A 17,593-nucleotide genomic window follows, 5' to 3' on the forward strand; every position below is an offset into this window, starting at 1 on the left:
GAAAGAAAGAAAGAAAAAGGAAGGAAGGAAGGAAGAAAGAAAGAAGAAAGAAAGAAAGAAAGAAAGAAAGAAAGAAAAAGAAAAGACAGACAGACACAAGGTCCTCTCCCATTTATCTTTGTACACCAGACTTCATACTAGGAAGTTTTGCATACAAAGAAAGCAGTCAAACTGTGTGCCCTGGCCTAGCTCCACGTTACCAAACAACACAGTTCCTCAAGCACACAGAACCTTGAGCCTTTGCACTTGGTTGTTTTGTCTGCCAAGAACATACTTTACGCTCCATGTCATGAATGCTCGCCGTTCTTCATCAGGTTAGACAATACTATCTGTAAGAAGATGACATGGGGACCAGCAAATGCCTCAGCAGGTAAGACACTGGTCCTCAAGCCTGGCAGTCTGAGTCTGACCACCTGGTCCTTTAACCTCCACACAAGAGTCATGGTACTCAAATACACATATACATGCAAATTAAAGAATAATTATTCCCCCTTTGCTTTTTTTTATTTTTAAGACAGGGTTTCTCTGTGTAACCCTGGCTATCCTAGAACTTGCTCTGTAGACCAGGCTGGCCTCGAACTCACCGAGATCTACTTGCCTCTGCCTCCTGAGTGCTGGGTTAGAGGCCTGTGCAGGCTCCTTTTCGTAAATGTTAAATGCACGGTCACACTGCACTTGGGTTGCTGGCTTTCATTACTAGATGGAAAAACAACTTAAAATGAGAGACTGTATGAGGGGGGAAGGGGGGAAGGGTGGATGTGAAGGGATGGGGAAATGATTGGGATCAAGATACATGATGTAAAAGACACATAGAATAAATAAAAAGAAAATGAGGCACTGTGTAACTGCCTGATTAGTCACTGTCCCTAGCGAGAAGCTTAGTAGTTTTCCTGAGAAACACTGTTGAAATAAATTGTTTAAGACTGTCCCTAACATATGAGAAACAAGCTGGGTGTGGTGGTTGGAGGCCTTTAATCCCAGCAGGGAGGCAGAGTTAAACAGATCTCTGAGTCTGAGGGCCAGCCTGGTGTACACAGTGAGTTCCAGGCCAGCCAAGGCTACAAAGTAAGACACTGTCTCAAAAAAAAAAAAAAAAAATTAAAATAAAAAAATTAAGACTAAAAATAGGGCTGAGATCTTGAAGTTCCTGAAGTCCATGCATCTTCTGTTTAACCTTGGTGTGGGATAGTTAGAACCGTTAATGTCCACAGCCATAATCCTTTTATTTCTAGCTATAGATTTTAAGGCTACGTTTACATTTCATTCCTACATCAAGAGAGTCTTCTTCAGGTTATATTCACAATTACTGTGCTTTATTAAGGTTTATGTTGAGGGGTGTGATGGAGGGTGGAGACAAGAGTCTCACTATATAGTCCGGGCTAACCCCTAACTCACAGAGAGCCACCTGCTGTTGCCTCGTAGGTGCTGGGATCAAAGGCACACACGACCGTAACTATTATCCTTTTAAGTATTCTGTTTTCACCTGCTCGTAGCTAGAACACAAATTGTTCTACTTGACTCAAATGCTAATATATGACAAGAGCATGTGTGTCTTTTGTGTGCCCCTACAAAGTCAGACTCCCATCTTAGCATATTCATTTAGAGATCAGTGACTTAGAGACGTTGCTAATCAATCAACAGCTCTTGTCAAACCCCTTCTGAAACCTTACTTTGCAAAAATATCAGTATTCATCTTTGGAAACTCTGTGCTTCTCAGTGATGAGCTTCTAATGTTCATGCTAAAGCATAAAGTATTTTTTCTCTAGTTATTTTTTGTTTTTTGTTGTTATGGTTGTTGTTTTGAGACAGAGCTTCACCATGTAGGCCTGGCTGTCCTGGAACTGGCCTCAAACTCAGAGATCCATCTGCCTCTGCCTCCCAAGTGCTGGGACTAAAGGCATGCGCCACCACTGCCTGGTAGCCTCTATTATTTCATACAGTTAATATGTGAAAATTGGATTTCCTTAGAAAGATTTGTGACAAGAGAGAGCAGTGACCAAATCCTCTGCTGCTACAAACCCAGAAAGTGTCTCCAATAAATAATAACCAAAGTGAAAAGCCAACTAAGGACGTAAAGCAAGACAAACATTTGATCCTATATAAGATTCTTTGTGCCTGGAGGGTTGGCAGGGGGCAGGGGAATCATAATTAATATCCTTTTTATTACACATTCTACAGATGTTTGATAATTTTCCAACACTTTCTCCGGTTATTAAGCAAGTTCACATTTTTCTCACCCAGAGGCTAAGGCTGCTGCCTGAGCATTTGAAAAGCACTCACGTTTAAAAACAAGACCTTCTTATGGCCTTGCATTCTAGTCTTTCTGGCTTTTGATAAATATTTATCTGGCCCTTCATACTGACCTCCAAATAACTGTGCTGTACTATCTGCTTTCAGAAATTACAAAGATAATTTCAAGGGCACAATTTGTGCAAGAATGAAGCTACTGTAATACCCATACTCCCGGCCTTCACCCCGAACAAGATTAGGTCACATCTATCCTTTGGAGAGGCTTCCTAAAACAAAGAAAAACCCACATCCAAAATGAGTTTCTTCTTTCTCAATCTAGAATTCCCCTAGTTAAAACCAATTAAATATTTAGAGGCGGCTTCCAAACAGAACTAATGCCCTGAAATGTGAACCTCTGCTTGAATAAATCCCTTCTTCTTGAGAGTTAAAGAGCAACTTTTTATAAATGTGTATGAGTGTAGGCCTGTGTGTGTCACATATACGCCAGAGTTCTTGGAAACCATGAGAAAGTATTGGTTCTTCTAGAGTCGGGGTGGAGGTGACCTGCCCTGGTTGCTGGGAATCAAACTTGATCCTTTGGAAGAGGAGAAAGTTTTCTTAACTACTGAGCCATCTCTCAAGATTCAAATTGTTTTTTTGCTTTGTTTGAGGCAAGACCTTGGTCTACAAAGCAAGTTCCAGGACAGCCAGAGCTGTTACACAGAGAAGCCCTGTCTTGGGGGGAAAAAAATGTAAAAAATAAAAATTAAAAAAACAATTTTAGGGCTGGAGAGATGGCTCAGAGGTTAAGAGCACTGACTGCTCTTCCAGAGGTCCTGAGTTCAATTCCCAGCAACCACATGGTGGCTCACAGCCATCTGTAATGAGACCTGGCGCCCCCTTCTGGCTTGCAGGCACACGTGGAAGGAATGCTGTACACATAATATAATATAATAAATAAATACTTAAAAAAAATTTTTAATTAAAAATAAAAATAATGTTTAAAATGTAAGTAGAAAGCATGTTATTATTAACTCTAAAAATTACTAACCTTAAAAAGGACAGGAGTTTAAGAGCACCACCAAAAACTCCTCTCCTCCGTCATTAACCTTAGAAGCAGTAGGAAATCAAGACGATAAAAGCGGCCACTTCTTTCCCATGGTCTTTTGCCTGATATTATCATCATATTTATAAACAATTTGGTTCACTGAGAACAATGACCGAGATCTTAAGCTGTTTTAAGATGCAGACAGGGAACACAAATACAAAAATTAACAAACAAAAATCTTAACTTTAGAATGTAGAGCTCAATAAAAAAATCAATTTAAAAAAATCTTAACTTTAGGTCTCCAGGTAGGTTCTGGACTTTGCAGACTTTGCTGGGATTCCCAGTGACCTTTCTACTCTCCTTTAAATCCTTTAAGGGTGAGGCAGAGCTAAGAGCACAGGAAGCCCCAGCCGAGATGCAATCTCTTGTTGGCAGACTCGCTTTAATGTTTTCATCAAAGATTTCTCTCCCAGTAATTCCAGAATTCAATCCCATGCAACTGTTGCCGAGGCCGCGGTGATGAAACCGAGGAGCGACAGAAAGGAGTCACTCTGGTCTCCCGGTACTAAGGGTAGGGGAAGAGAAATTAACAGGACCGGGATGGAAAACAAATGGCAAGAGAGTTATGGATGAAGTAGCTAACACTTAGAAAATCAGCAAGCATGTTTGGAATTATCACTGCAGCAACAGCAAGGTGCTTGCCTTCTAGAATAAGCCCAGGAAGGTAGATGTCTAAGACTTGTTTGACCAGTCAGTAAAGTTTATTTAAGTTTTGCAGATTACAAACCATTGCCGCACCTTTTGTATTTTTATTCCTGTACTTACTTGTTGATTCTTTTTTTTTTTTTTTTTTTGTGTGTGTGTGTGTGTTGGCGTCTCCATGAGTGTGGTCTAGAGCACATGTCATCATCGCAGTCATAAGAAATAGGGTTGGGGTTGGGTATAGCTCAGTGGTAGAGTTTTTGCCTTGTGTGTGCAAAGCCATGGGTTCAACCTACAGGATCACCAAAAAATATAAAATGCATAATTGTTATATAATAATATAAAGTAATGACAACCTCAACATTCAGGAGGCTGAAATAGGATAGTCAGAAATTCAAAGCTGTGGAGGGAATTACAGAACAATTTGGGAGGCAGAAGCAGGTGGATCTCTGTGAGTTTGAGGCCAGCCTGAATGATAGAGCTTGTTTCAGGACAGCCAGGGCTACGCTGAGAAACCCTATCTTGAACCCCCAAAATAATAATAATAGTAATAACAATAATAATGTTCTCCTTTCTATCACAAGCCCCAATCATGAGTTTACAGTCCTTTTATTCCTAATAAGCCTCACTGAAAGTGGGATGAACATAGAGAGGTTTCCATCCTGCCTGGTCCCTCAGTCATTCAGTCCCAAAGAAACACACAGAGGCTTATAGTAATTATAAACTGTCTGGTCTATTAGCTCAGGCGTATAATTAACTAGCTCTCACAACTACAACTTAAATTAACCCATAATTCTTGTCTATGGTTAGCCACATAGATTGGTACCTTTTCTCAGTAAATCATTCTCATGTTGTTTCCTCTGCATCTGGCTGGTGGCTGCATCTCTGCTTTCCTCTTCCCAGAATTCTCCTAGTCTGGTTGCTCCACTTATATATCCTGCCTGGCTATTGGCCAATCAACATTTTATTAAACCAATATGAGTGACAAATCTTTTTTTTTTTTAAGATTTATTTATTTCGTATACAGTGTTCTGCCAGCATGTACACCTACAGACCAGAAGAAGGTACCAGATCTCATTACAGATGGTTGTGAGCCACCATGTGATTGCTGGGAATTGATCTCAGGACCTCTGGAAGAGCAGCCGGTGCTCTTAACCTCTGAGCCATTTCTCCAGCCCCTGAGTGACAAATTTTTACAGTGTACAAGAACATTATCCCACAGTAGGTGAAGGTGGGGAAAAAGAAATAGAGGCCGGGCGATGGTGGCGCACACCTTTAATCCCAGCACTCGGGAGGCAGAGGCAGGCGGATCTCTGTGAGTTCAAGACCAGCCTGGTCTACAGAGCTAGTTCCAGGACAGGCTCCAAAGCCACAGAGAAACCCTGTCTCGAAAAACCAAAAAAAAAAAAAACCAAAAAAAAAAAAAAAAAAAAAAAGAAATAGAAAACATAAAAAGTAAAATATAATTGTGTTTTTAAAATAGTCAATATATGAATAGTTACTTTAGCTTGGCTTATTTGCCCAAAAACACACTCTGTGTGTGTGTGTGTCTCTCTCTCTGTCTGTCTTTCTGTGTGTGTGTGTATGTGTGTGATGTGTATTGCATATGTGAATGTTCATGTGTATGTGTTTATTTATGTCCATGTATGTGCGTTCCTGTGGTCAGTCTTGGGAGTGGTTCCGCAGGAGTCACCCACCTTGTTCTCTGAGACAGGGTCTCTCCCTGGGGTCCGGTACTTGCTGGTTAGGTTAGACTGGCTGGCAAACCCCAAGGATCATTTGTCTGTATCTCCCCAGCGCTGGTATTACACGTATTAGGCTGCATGCTAGCGTTGGGAAGCTCAGGTCCTCATGCTTGATGGCTGAGCTATTTCCCCAGTCCGCTTTGTCACTTTTCAAGAAAAGAAAATTGCTGACGAAGTGAAAGAATTCTTACGTTCACTGGCAGTGATGGAGTACGTAATGCTGGGAAATCCTTTGGTGTCTGCCTCCTCAGGTGGGGAACAGGTATAATCAAACGCACCTAATTCTCCTAGTGGTTAAGAGAGCTAATTAACAACTTTACACCGCTTTGAAATCCCATCTGAAAGACCCTTGATCTTTATCTGGGAGAGACAGATAACGCAGGTATGGGAGGTCACCCCCTCCTCCAGAGCTGAACTTGGTTCTCACTTGTTCAGCTTGAATTTCTACTCGGCAATGTAATTCAGCAGAGGGATGCTATTATGCAATTTTTATTTTTTTTTTATTTATTTTTATTTTCTTTGGTTTTTCGAGACAGGGTTTCTCTGTAGCTTTGGAACCTGTCCTGGAACTAGCTCTTGTAGACCAGGCTAGTCTCGAACTCACAGAGATCCGCCTGCCTCTGCCTCCCGAGTGCTGGATTAAAGACATGCGCCACCACTGCCCAGCTTGAAATTGTTTTCTTGCCTCTTCTGTAGACACAAAATTGCAAATGTTAATTGGTTTTTAACTTTTTTTTAAACATCTTTTGTGACTCTGTTGGTGACCGGAAAATGCCACAGCTTACATGCAGTACCCGTTTCTCTCCTTCCACCACGTGGGTTCCTGGAGACAGATTTCAAGTTCTCAGGCCCAGCCACAAGACCCTTTGCCACCCCAGCCACCACACTGGCCCTCTTAACTATTTGTAGCACAAAATTTTAGCTGTACTGGGCACGTCCCAGAAACAACTTCTAGAGTTCATTCCTTTTGTTTTGAGGCAAGGCTGACCCCAACTTATGTTGGTGAGTATTTCCTTGAGCTTGTGGTGCTTCTAACTTCTAGGTACTGTGATCACAAACATGTACCTTTAGACCTGGTTGTCCAACTAAAAAGTGTTCATTTCCACCCCTCCCCTTTAACTGATGTTTAGATGAATGTATCTAATCATATTATTTGTACGATATGACTTACATAACTAACATGTGACATGTGACTATGTATAGGAATGTGTGTATATATATATATGTTTGTGTGTATCCTCCAAAATATTTATATCAACTCATACAATTACATATATTATTTACTTATTTAATAATCTAAGTGCTGATGTTAAAGGCATGTGCCACCACTCAGCCTGATTTTAGCATCTTATCTAAGTTATTGTATGATCTAATATCATGAACATCTATTTATGTGTTTTATCTAAGAGTTTTGTCTCTTTTTTTAAAGAATTATTTATTTGGGGGACTGGAGAGATGGCAAGTTCAGCAGTCGTATCTCTGTGGGCCCTGCATGTCCAGTTCATACAGCTTGCCACCAAGCAGTCCAGGCAGGAGCAGTTTCTTGCCCAAATGGCTAGCAAACTCCATAAAGAGCCTCTTCGATGCCCATATCTTCTCGAAGTAACTGGTGCTGCGAGAAGCAGACATGTCTCACTGTTGAGAAAAGTTTAAGTTCTTAAAACCTTTTAAATGCCANAAAAAAAAACCAAAAACCAAAACAAAACAAAAAACTAGCCAGTAGGATTTGCTGAAGGAGGCAGAGGCAGGATCACGAATTCGAGGCCAGCCTGGGCTATGCATTTTAAAAAATAAAAAAAATAAATACTGAACAAAGATCAAGCAATCTATCACTTAGAAAGCTAGCATTGGAAAGCTCGTTTTCCAAACGAGTGATAATCTTAAAATTCAACCAAGTTTCCCTACTTGCTTATTTGAAAGTTTCTTGAGAAAGAACCCCAAGGATCCTTTTTGCTCCCAGTCCTCTTCTCAAGTGAAGCTCCTTCTTGGCAAATAACACTCACTGGAGGAATTCTCACCACCAAGCAAAAGTGGAAAGAAGTCAGCCCTGGGGTGTTTAGGCTACCCAGCTTAGCCAACTGCCTGCAGCAACTCAAGCCAACTCGTAAACAAAGGGCATGCCCAGCTGTGCAGGACTCAACTTGATAGGAAATCAAGGAAATTCAACAACCTCCCCCCACATTATACAGTTTGGACTTCTGATTTTCAAAACACTATCATTTCGAGGCCAGCCTGGTCTACAAGAGCTAGTTCCAGGACAGGCACCAAAGCTACAGAGAAACCCTGTCTCGAAAAAAAACCAAAAAAACAACAACAAAAAAAAAACTATCATTTTCCCCAGACTTCGCCTTGAACTTTCTGTCACTAGGTACGTCCCTTCCTGCAGATTCTTCAGAAAGTCTGTTCTAATGTCCTCAGGATGGCCAGATTATGGTGCAGAAGTAAGATGACTATGCCTCCTCAGAATGCCTGGATTCTAGCCCAGCTCTGGAAGCTACCAGAGTGATCCTTGGGGTAATGACCAAAACAGTTTCTGGCTGTGCACAGCAACCCATGTCTTCAATCCCAGCTCATGGACAAAGGCAGGCAGATCTCTACGGTTTTCAGCAAGCCTGGTTGATGTCGTGAGTTCCAGGTCAGGCTGGGCTATCTGATAAGATTGTCTCAAAAACAAAACAAAACAAAACAAAAACCATTTTTTTTCTCTAGACCAGTGGGACTGCTCAGTGAGTTAAGACACTTGCCCCCAAGCCTGACCACCTGAGTTCAGTCCCCAGAGCTCACGGAAGACATAGAGCAAATGACTACAGGAAGTTATCCTTTGATGGCATATACATTGGTGTTGACAAGCTTGTTCTTTGTTACGTCAGACAGTGTCAGGTTTACGGTCGCAGGAAGGCATTGGCTATTGCTGTATAAAAGGGAAACACAGTTATTAGCTTTCCACCGCAGATGCACCATTATTATATTTGTCTCCATAGCTCAGCGCCCTTTAATTTCCCTTAAGATTAAGATCAGTCTCTGTTTCACGATTATCATCTATTGAACAACCACCAGAAATTTTCTAGGATATAGTCCATATCTACCCAGAGATAAGCAGTCGTCTTTGATGCTTCCATCTCTACCTTTCTCTCCTCTTTTGCCAGGAACCCAAAATTCTTTTCTCTCTCTCTCTCTCTCTCTCTCTCTCTTTTATTTTTGTTTTCTCGAGACAGGGTTTCTCTATAACTTTGGAGCCTGTCCTAGAACCAGCTCTTGTAGAACAGGCTGACCTTGAAATCATGGAGATTCACCTGCCTCTGCCTCCAGAGTGCTGGGATTAAATGCCTACACCACCACCGCCTGATTTGAAAGAATTATGTTAGGCTGAGCATGGGGGTTCACACCTATAAGGCAAATAAGAAAGATTGCCAAGAGTCTAAGGCAAGCCTGGGCTATGTATTAAGTTCTAGGCTATCCTGGGCTAAAAGTGAGACCTTGTCTCACAACAACAAAGGGTAAAGTTGATCTTATTTCTTCCACCTAGCAAACGTTTCTTTTTATGTTTACCCAGCAACACTCAATCCATTCTCCAAATTCCAGTTCCCCAGTAGCCTTCCCAATGACAACCTTGGGAGTTGACATTCCCTCCTGTGGCTCCCCACTTTTTGCATGCACATTCCTATTTAATTTGTCACTTTAAAAGTTAGGACACATTATGGTGGGGGTATATTATATGTGAGGCTGCTGCCCCAGTGTTCCTGGAGTTGGGGGAAGAGCAGGGCTGCGTAAGTGGGTGCTGTTATGTCCCAGACTAGAACAGGAGTTCATCAAATGTGTTCTGGAGAACTGAGACAGGGAAAAGAGATACTTCCATGTGAGAACAGGTATCCAGGGCTCCTCAAGCTCCATCAATGAGTACAGTCCTGTATAAGGCCACCCTGCCTAGGATCTTCTGCCTTCTCTATGACATTCCTTTCCTCTCTCATGGCTCTGGTGATCAAACCCAAGTCCCTGAGTACATTGTCTTCCTGAGACAAGGTCTCATTATGTAGTTCAGACTGGCCTCAAACTCTGATACTTCCTGCCACCCAAGGAGTGTGATTTCAGGCATAAGAGCCATCATGCCCAGGTTCTCTCTTCTCTCAAAAAAAAATGAGTATGATTTCGTGAAACAACGCAAATGCTTTTATGTCCTTTTAAATGCATTTTTAATGAAAAATAAATGAATTTCAGGGCTGGAGAGATGGCTCAGTGGTTAAGAGCATTGCCTGCTCTTCCAAAGGTCCTGAGTTCAATTCCCAGCAACCACATGGTGGCTCACAACCATCTGTAATGAGGTCTGGTGCCTTCTGGCCTGCAGACATACACACAGACAGAATATTGTATACATAATAAATAAATATTTAAAAAAAGAAATGAATTTCATGCTGCTGTGATAAAATATAAGGCATCACAAGCTAGCTTCATGGGGGCCAGAGAGCTGCTCAGGGTTAGGAACACTGGCTGCTCCTCTAGAGGACTGGGATTTGATTCCCCAACTCACTCTTAGCAATTGAGCCATCCCTCCAGCTCCTCCAATGTCGTCTTTGTGTGTGTGTGTGTGTGTGTGTGTGTGTGTGTGTGTGTGGTTTTTAGAGACAGGGTTTCTCTGTAGCTTTGGAGCCTGTCCTGGAACTAGCTCTTGTAGTCCAGGCTGGCCTCGAGCTCACGGAGATCCGCCTGCCTCTGCCTCCTGAGTGCTGGGATTAAAGGCGTGAGCTACCCTCCATTATCCTCTTAAAGACCCTACTTTTGTTATATCTACCCAAACTCTACAGCCCTAAATTCCACTAGTTTCCAGTTCTTCCATTTCCAAGTTATCCATCCCCCAATGCCCGGCCCCTGGTTCCTGGTCACACTGCTTAGATCTTGAAGATCTATCATTCTGTCAGGGTCACAGTAAATGGACAGTGTGGTTATTTTAGTGCAGGAAAGTATGCAAATAAGTTAAGGGTGGAGGCAGACGAAGGAGGACTGTGATGTGGAGAGACATTCATACTTATGAAGCCAAAGCCACCAAAAGGAGATCTTGGAAAGTTAGATTTCTTCCCGGTGTCGCTCAATGCCAAGTTCAATGAGAAGACCTAGAAAGCCCTCACGTCAAATCCATTGCCCCAACTCCCTTTATTTTTGCATTAAATCAAACACATCCTCACCCTTTTAGCCTTTGAAATTGCTAACCCCTCTGCCTGGACCCCTTTTTTTTTTCTACTCCCCATTTTCCCACACTGTCTGCTTTTACTTTCTTCAGCCTCTGCTCAGAAAACAGACCATTGGAAGGCCTTTCCTATTCACCCCGTTTATAAGGTCTTCATTGTCCTGATTGTGTATTTTTCTTCGTATGATTTATTACTGTAGAAATCTATGTTGTGGGGCTGGAGAGATGGCTCAGAGGTTAAGAGCACTGGCTGCTCTTCCAGAGGTCCTGAGTTTAATTCCCAGCAACCACATGATGGCTCACAACCATCTGTAATGAGACCTGGTGCCCTCTTCTGGCCTACAGGTGTACATGCAGGCAGAACACTGTACATATAATAAATAATAAAACATTAAAAAAAAAGAATGGTTGTCATAAACAAAAAAAAAGAAAGCTATGGGCCGGGCGGTGGTGGCGCACGCCTTTAATCCCAGCACTTGGGAAGCAGAGGCAGGCGGATCTCTGTGAGTTCAAGACCAGCCTGGTCTACAGAGCTAGTTCCAGGACAGGCTCCAAAGCCACAGAGAAACCCTGTCTCGAAAAACCCTGTCTCAAAAAAATTAAAAATAAAAAATAAAAAAACGGAAAAACATCAAGAACAAAAAAATCAAAAAATCATAANCTCAGTGGTTAAGAGCGTTGCCTACTCTTCTAAAGGACCCAGGTTCAATTCTCAGCACACGGGAGGCAGAGCCAGGCGGATCTCTGTGAGTTTGAGGCCAACCTAGTCTACAAGAGCTAGTTCCAGCACAGACTCCAAAGATACAGAGAAACCCTGCCTTGAAAAACAAAAACAAAGGCACTGTTTGGCCAATCACTTAGGTGTATTGCTAGTTAGCTCTTGTACCTTAAATTACCCCATTTCTATTAATCTGTGAATTGCCATGTGGTTGTGGCCAGCCGGTAAGGTCCCGTCTTACTGGTAAGGTCCCGTCCTACCGGTAAGGTCCAGCATTTGTCTCCTGCAGTGGCTCCATGACTTCTCACTGACTCTGCCTACTTTCTCCCAGCATTCAGTTTATTCTTTCTGCCTCGCTGTATTCTGACCTATCACAGGCCAAATCAGCTTCTTTATTCATTAACCAACAAAAGCAACATACATACAGGACTTTCTGCAGCAGATCTCTGTGAGTTTGAAGCCACCGAGGGCTACACAGTGACATCTAGAGGGCTCAGTGGGTAAAGGCCCTGGAAGCCCAATGAGGCAAGTGTGGAACCTTCAGGTGGAAGGAGAGCAATGATCCACAGAGCTGTCCTCTGACATCTACATTTGCACTGTGGCTTGTGCACACCCTACCCCAACACAGAGAGAGAGAGGAAAGGAAGGAAAGCAGAGACCAACTTCATCCCTTTAATTGTAATCAATGTTCCCACATCGTAACATAGTAACCATGAGGAAACTCAAGGAGAGAGGTCTGTGGAACTCTGTGTTACATTTGTAAATTGTCTGTAACTGTTATGACTCCAAAATAAAAGTGTTTTTAATCATAGAAAATGGGAGAAAGTGATTCTTCCAGTTTGCACAGGCTGCCGCATTCGCTTTATTCCGCCTTGAAAGTATTCTGACTTGAGGTAAGGAGGCTAGCGGGGTGGAGAGCCCTTAGAAATGATGCCCTAACGCTGTACACCCTGGCTTAGGTCAGAGCACATTAGCATTTGGTATAAGGAACAGAACATTTAGGAAGAAAACCTTAATCCATTCACATGGGCAGCATAAGGACCTGCCTGTCCTTGCCGGTGGCTTTAATTCATCTGTTCTTGTTTTCTGATGGACACTGGGATCTGCTGCTGAAAGAACATTTTCCCAATGATTTTCCATGCTAGCCTGGGGCCTCCCAGAACGGGGTGGGGGGGTGAGCCTTCAAGCGGAGCTCTGAACTTGGGGAAGGACCCCAAGAACATGATTATGCCAACGGCTTCCTGCCTGATTTTCCCTTCCTCCGCTTAGCCGCACAAGCACAAAGTTCTAAAGATAAAAGGCTTCCATTAATACCAAAACGAGGGACACCGAAGAGATGTTTTTACTGTGGTTAGGTCATAACTACAATCTCTCTCCCTCTCCCTCCCTCCTTCCTTCCTTTCTCTTATTCCTCCCCCTCACCTTCTTCAAATGTGCTTAAAGTAAGGATTTAGGCTCCCCTGGGCTATTTGTCAGAATTTATATTCTAGCAGTGCAGCATTAGACACAATCTTAAGTCTTTTCAAGATGAGTAGAAGCAAGTACCTTAAAGGCTGGCAGCTTCTTTTCCAATTTCCAAGGAAGGGAGGAGCCAGAAGCAATGGAAACAGTGTTTCTCTCCTATGCAACATTATTGTTGTATACTTCACTGATACACATGGTGGCAGTTAGGGCTCTCTAGAGGAACGCAACCCACAGAAGGACTATAGATCAAAACAGGGCTTGTTAGGCTGGCTTACACGGTATGGTCTGGGTAGCCCAACAATGGCTGCTTTCACACTGGTGAGGCTGAGAAACCACTAGGGCCACCAGGCTGGATGCCTGAGTTAAACAGGCATCCTGCCAACTGGGCTCCCTCTCCAGCCCTTCTCATACTAAATTAGATCTTGGGAGGCCTTCTCTTGGAGGTTTACAATCTGCTGGAAGAGGCAGATACGGCTGGGTAAAGAAACAGCTGCATACATGAAAAGTTACAGGTAGAGGGATGTGGTTGACGTTAGAAAGGCGGTCAAGGGGCTGGAGAGATGGCTCAGTGACTGAGAGCACTGGTTGCCCTTCCAGAGGTCCTGAGTTCAATTCCCAGGTGGCTCACAGTCATCTATAATGGGATCTGATGCCCTCTTCTGGCCTGCAGGTGTACAGGATGACAAAGCACTCACCTGTAAAAAATTAAAGAAAAAAGAAAGAAACATGGTCAGAGGGCCTGAGTGAGGTAGTACCACAGAAAGTTAGTTGGATAGAGCAGCCAATCATCCACTAACAGAATCTCTGAGAAAAGAGCCACTGTTTGGTTTTGTCATTGTGGGAGAATCACAGAGTGTACTTACGATGACATGAGCCTAGATGATATGGCTCAGCATACACCCAGGCTGTCTGGGAAAGCCTATTGTTCCTGCACAACAAACAAACCTGTACATCTGGTTTCTCTGCCGACAACTTTAAGTATCTAAAGATCCAAGCATATCTAAACAAAACAGGCCCAGCAAAATCCGGACATGGTTGCACTTGCCTGCAAGCCTAGCACTGGGGCAGCTAAGGCAGGAGGACAGGGAGTCTGGGATAAGTGTAGAGGACATAGCAACACCTTGACTGAAAACAGGAAAGAACGAAGAAGAAGGAAGGAAAAGCAAACACAGTCCGTGGCGGTTCATACTAGTAACCCCAACATTTAGGAAGGGAAGGTAGGAGGATCAGTTCAGAATCAACACAAAATCTAACCAAGACATTAGGCAACAACTCCACTAACTGTCCACCTTCTGTCTTTTTTCTGTCCCTGCCTGACAGGCCCCAAGCCTGGATAAATTTAACTCTGCTTTTTAGGAACGCTATTCAGGCTGTTAAGAGAAATCCACCCCTGGGGAGGCGATGCTTTTCTGAATTCAAGACCTACCCCGCCACAGTGGTCACTTCCCTTGTCCCTCTCAGCTCCTGGCATGCCTCAAGCGGAGACCTCATGCCTTCCACAGAAAACAGGATCTAACTCCCAGGAAATGGTGGCAAATGCAACCCAGCCCCTAACTCTCCTGTTTCCTTTTTCCATTTTGAGTCCAGTCCTTGCTTCTGGATCCTGGGTTCCCTTCTCTCCTGTCTTCTTCATGACCTTGCTGTGAGTAAGGCTCTTTCCCTTTAGCAAGTGAACCTCTCCCTTCAGACTTAAACAAAATATCAACAAAAGACCTCTGTCTAGGTCCCATTTGCCATTCCAACTGCAGACTGGCTATTTTCCTATTGGAGTTTTTCTCTCTCCCTTTTACAAGGTCTCTTTCCCTCTATCCAGAGTGTTTACTAAGCCAGCCATAGTGGTGTATGCCTATAATCCTAGCACTGAGGCAGGAGGACAGCATCAGTTAAAGACTAGCATGGGCTATCCAGCAAGAGCCTATCTCAAAACGAAAAAAAAGAAAAAAGCCAGAAGTGGTAATCCTAGTACGTAAGGGGTAGTGGCAGAAGAATTCCATTAAGTTTAGGGCCAGTCCCATCAACACAGGGAATTCCAGGCCACCAAGTCCCATCTACACGGAATTCCAGGCAAGTCAGGCCTCAGAGCGAGATGTTATTTCAAATCCAATGAAATCAAATAGAATGCTTATCTTTGATGACCTTCCTTCTCTTGTGAAATGTCCATTTATTCAGGTCTCTCTCATAAATCACTAAAAAAGTAAGAAGAAAAAGAGAATTATACTGGCTCGATTTATTCCCTTGAGGATTTTTTGTTTTTCCTTTCCTTTTCTTTTCTTTTTTTTAAGACAGGGTTTCTCTGTATAACCTTGGCTATCACGGAACTCACTCTGTAGACCAGGCTGGCCCCTAACTCAGAGATCCTGTTGCCTCTGCCTCCTGAGTGCTGGGATTAAAGCTGTGCACCACCATCGCCCAGTCACAAACTTGTTTTCATATTTTAAAAAAAGGCAGTAAAAGTTAAAAGGTCTCCTGTCATGTAACTATAGAATTAGACCAATATAATATTGTAATTTGAGTTTGGCTCAAAAATTATTTCCAGTTTAAAAAAAAAATCTTGTAGGGCTGGAGAGATGGCTTAGCAGTTAAGAGCACTGGCTGATCTTCCAGAGATTCTGAGTTCAATTCCCACAATCACATGGTGTCTAACAATCATCTCTAGTGGAATCTGATGCCCTCTTCTGGCATAAAGATATACATGCAGATAGAACACTCATAGACATAAAATAAATGAATCTTAACAAAGAAAAAGAAAATTCCTATAGCTGGGTGGTAATGGTGCATGCCTTTGATCCCAGTACTTGGGAGGTAGAAGCAGGAGGATCTCTGAGTTCAAGTCCAGCCTGGTCTACAGAGCGAGTTTCCAGAACAGCCAGAGATACACAGAGAAAACTCTGTCTCAGAAAACCAAACACAAGATTTTATTTTTTTTAAATATTTATTTATTATGTATACAATATTCTGTCTGTATATATGCCTGCAGGCCAGAAGAGGGCACCAGACCTCATTACAGATGGTTGTGAGCCACCATGTGGTTGCTGGGAATTGAACTCAGGACCTTTGGAAGAGCAGGCAATGCTCTTAACCTCTGAGCCATCTCTCCAGCCTCCAAGATTTTATTCTTATTTAATGTGTATGAGTATTTACCTGTGTGAATGTTAGTGAACCACATATGTGCAGAGTCCAGGGGAGCCAGAAGGCTTTATGCATGCTAGGCACATGCTTACCCTAGAACCGTATCTGTAGTTCCAACCTCTAGTTCAGATGAAAGAAAAAAGCATCCTAACAAGTTTTGCAACACTGCTAACCCACGAACATTTCGGAAGGCATATAAATCAGCTGGGTTGTGGTCTGAAAGAGGTCCTGTTTGTACAGCAGAAAAATGATTGCCTTCCTCTAGGATACCATAAGTCCATTCCTTCCAGGCTTGGATCTGTGGTTTTACCCATGGGCTCCAGCCAGTCGCCCGCGGATGGCTAAAGGGAAAGAAGGCTGTGACTTGGCACCAAGTCAGTCTTGCCACACCCCCTCACCCCAAAGCTGAGATTCCTGGCAGTTAAAGAAAGGGTTTTCTCCAGAATACAATTACAGTAACACTCTAGCCAGCCAGTCCCTGGGTTTCACGGGATGAGAGGACTCTGTGATTTGGGAAGTGGGAAGAAAACCCAATTTCGAGAATTGATGACAGATTAAGAAATACTAAGGAGCAAGCAAGACAGATCTGTCGGGGAAGGTGCTTGCCAGGAAGCCTGGCAGTTGAGTGGATCCTCAGGACCCATAGAAAGGTGGAAGGTGAAAAACAACCTCATAAAGCTGTCTTCTGACCACTGCAAATCACTGAGCTACACAATAATAATAAACACAAATTTCAAAAATAAGCTATAGGAACAGAAAGACTCTAAGGAAGAATAGGAGAAAAAAGTCCTCACAGAACAGGAGGGAGGGGCGGGACACTCAATCATGTCCAGGGCATTGGAGTTAATACAGGAAGATCTTTTAAAGTCAAGTCAGATTTTAACATTTATCTATTAGCCAGGTGGTAGCACACACTTTTAATCCCAGTCCCCAGGAGGCAGAGGCAGACTGGTCACTGTGAGTTCGAGGCCAGCCTGGTCTACAGAGTGAGTTCCAGGACAGCCAGAACTACACAGAGAAATAGATAAACCAAGTGCTGGGGCTATAGGCATTTTCTACCATACCTAAAGGTAATTATTTTGAGGGGCTAGAGACATGGTTAAGGGGTTAAAAGCACTTTCTACTCTTGCAGAAGAGCCTGGTTTGGTTCCCAGCATCTACATGGTGTTTCTCAACTGTTTGTAACTCTATTTGTATGTCATCTAAAGCCCTCTTCCAGCCTCATGGGTACCAGGCAAGCATGCAAGGAATATACATACATGCAGACAAAGCATCATTGAGATATTTAAAAAACAAAACAAAGCTGGGCTGCAAGTGGCACACGCCTTTAATCCCAGCACTAGGGAGGCAGAGGCAGGCGGATCTCTGTGAGTTCAAGA

The sequence above is a fragment of the Alexandromys fortis genome, unplaced genomic scaffold (assembly GCF_014885135.2).
Source record: "Alexandromys fortis isolate MF-2015 unplaced genomic scaffold, M_Fortis_MF-2015_v1.1 scaffold_65, whole genome shotgun sequence".
NCBI classification, from domain to species: domain Eukaryota; kingdom Metazoa; phylum Chordata; class Mammalia; order Rodentia; family Cricetidae; genus Alexandromys; species Alexandromys fortis.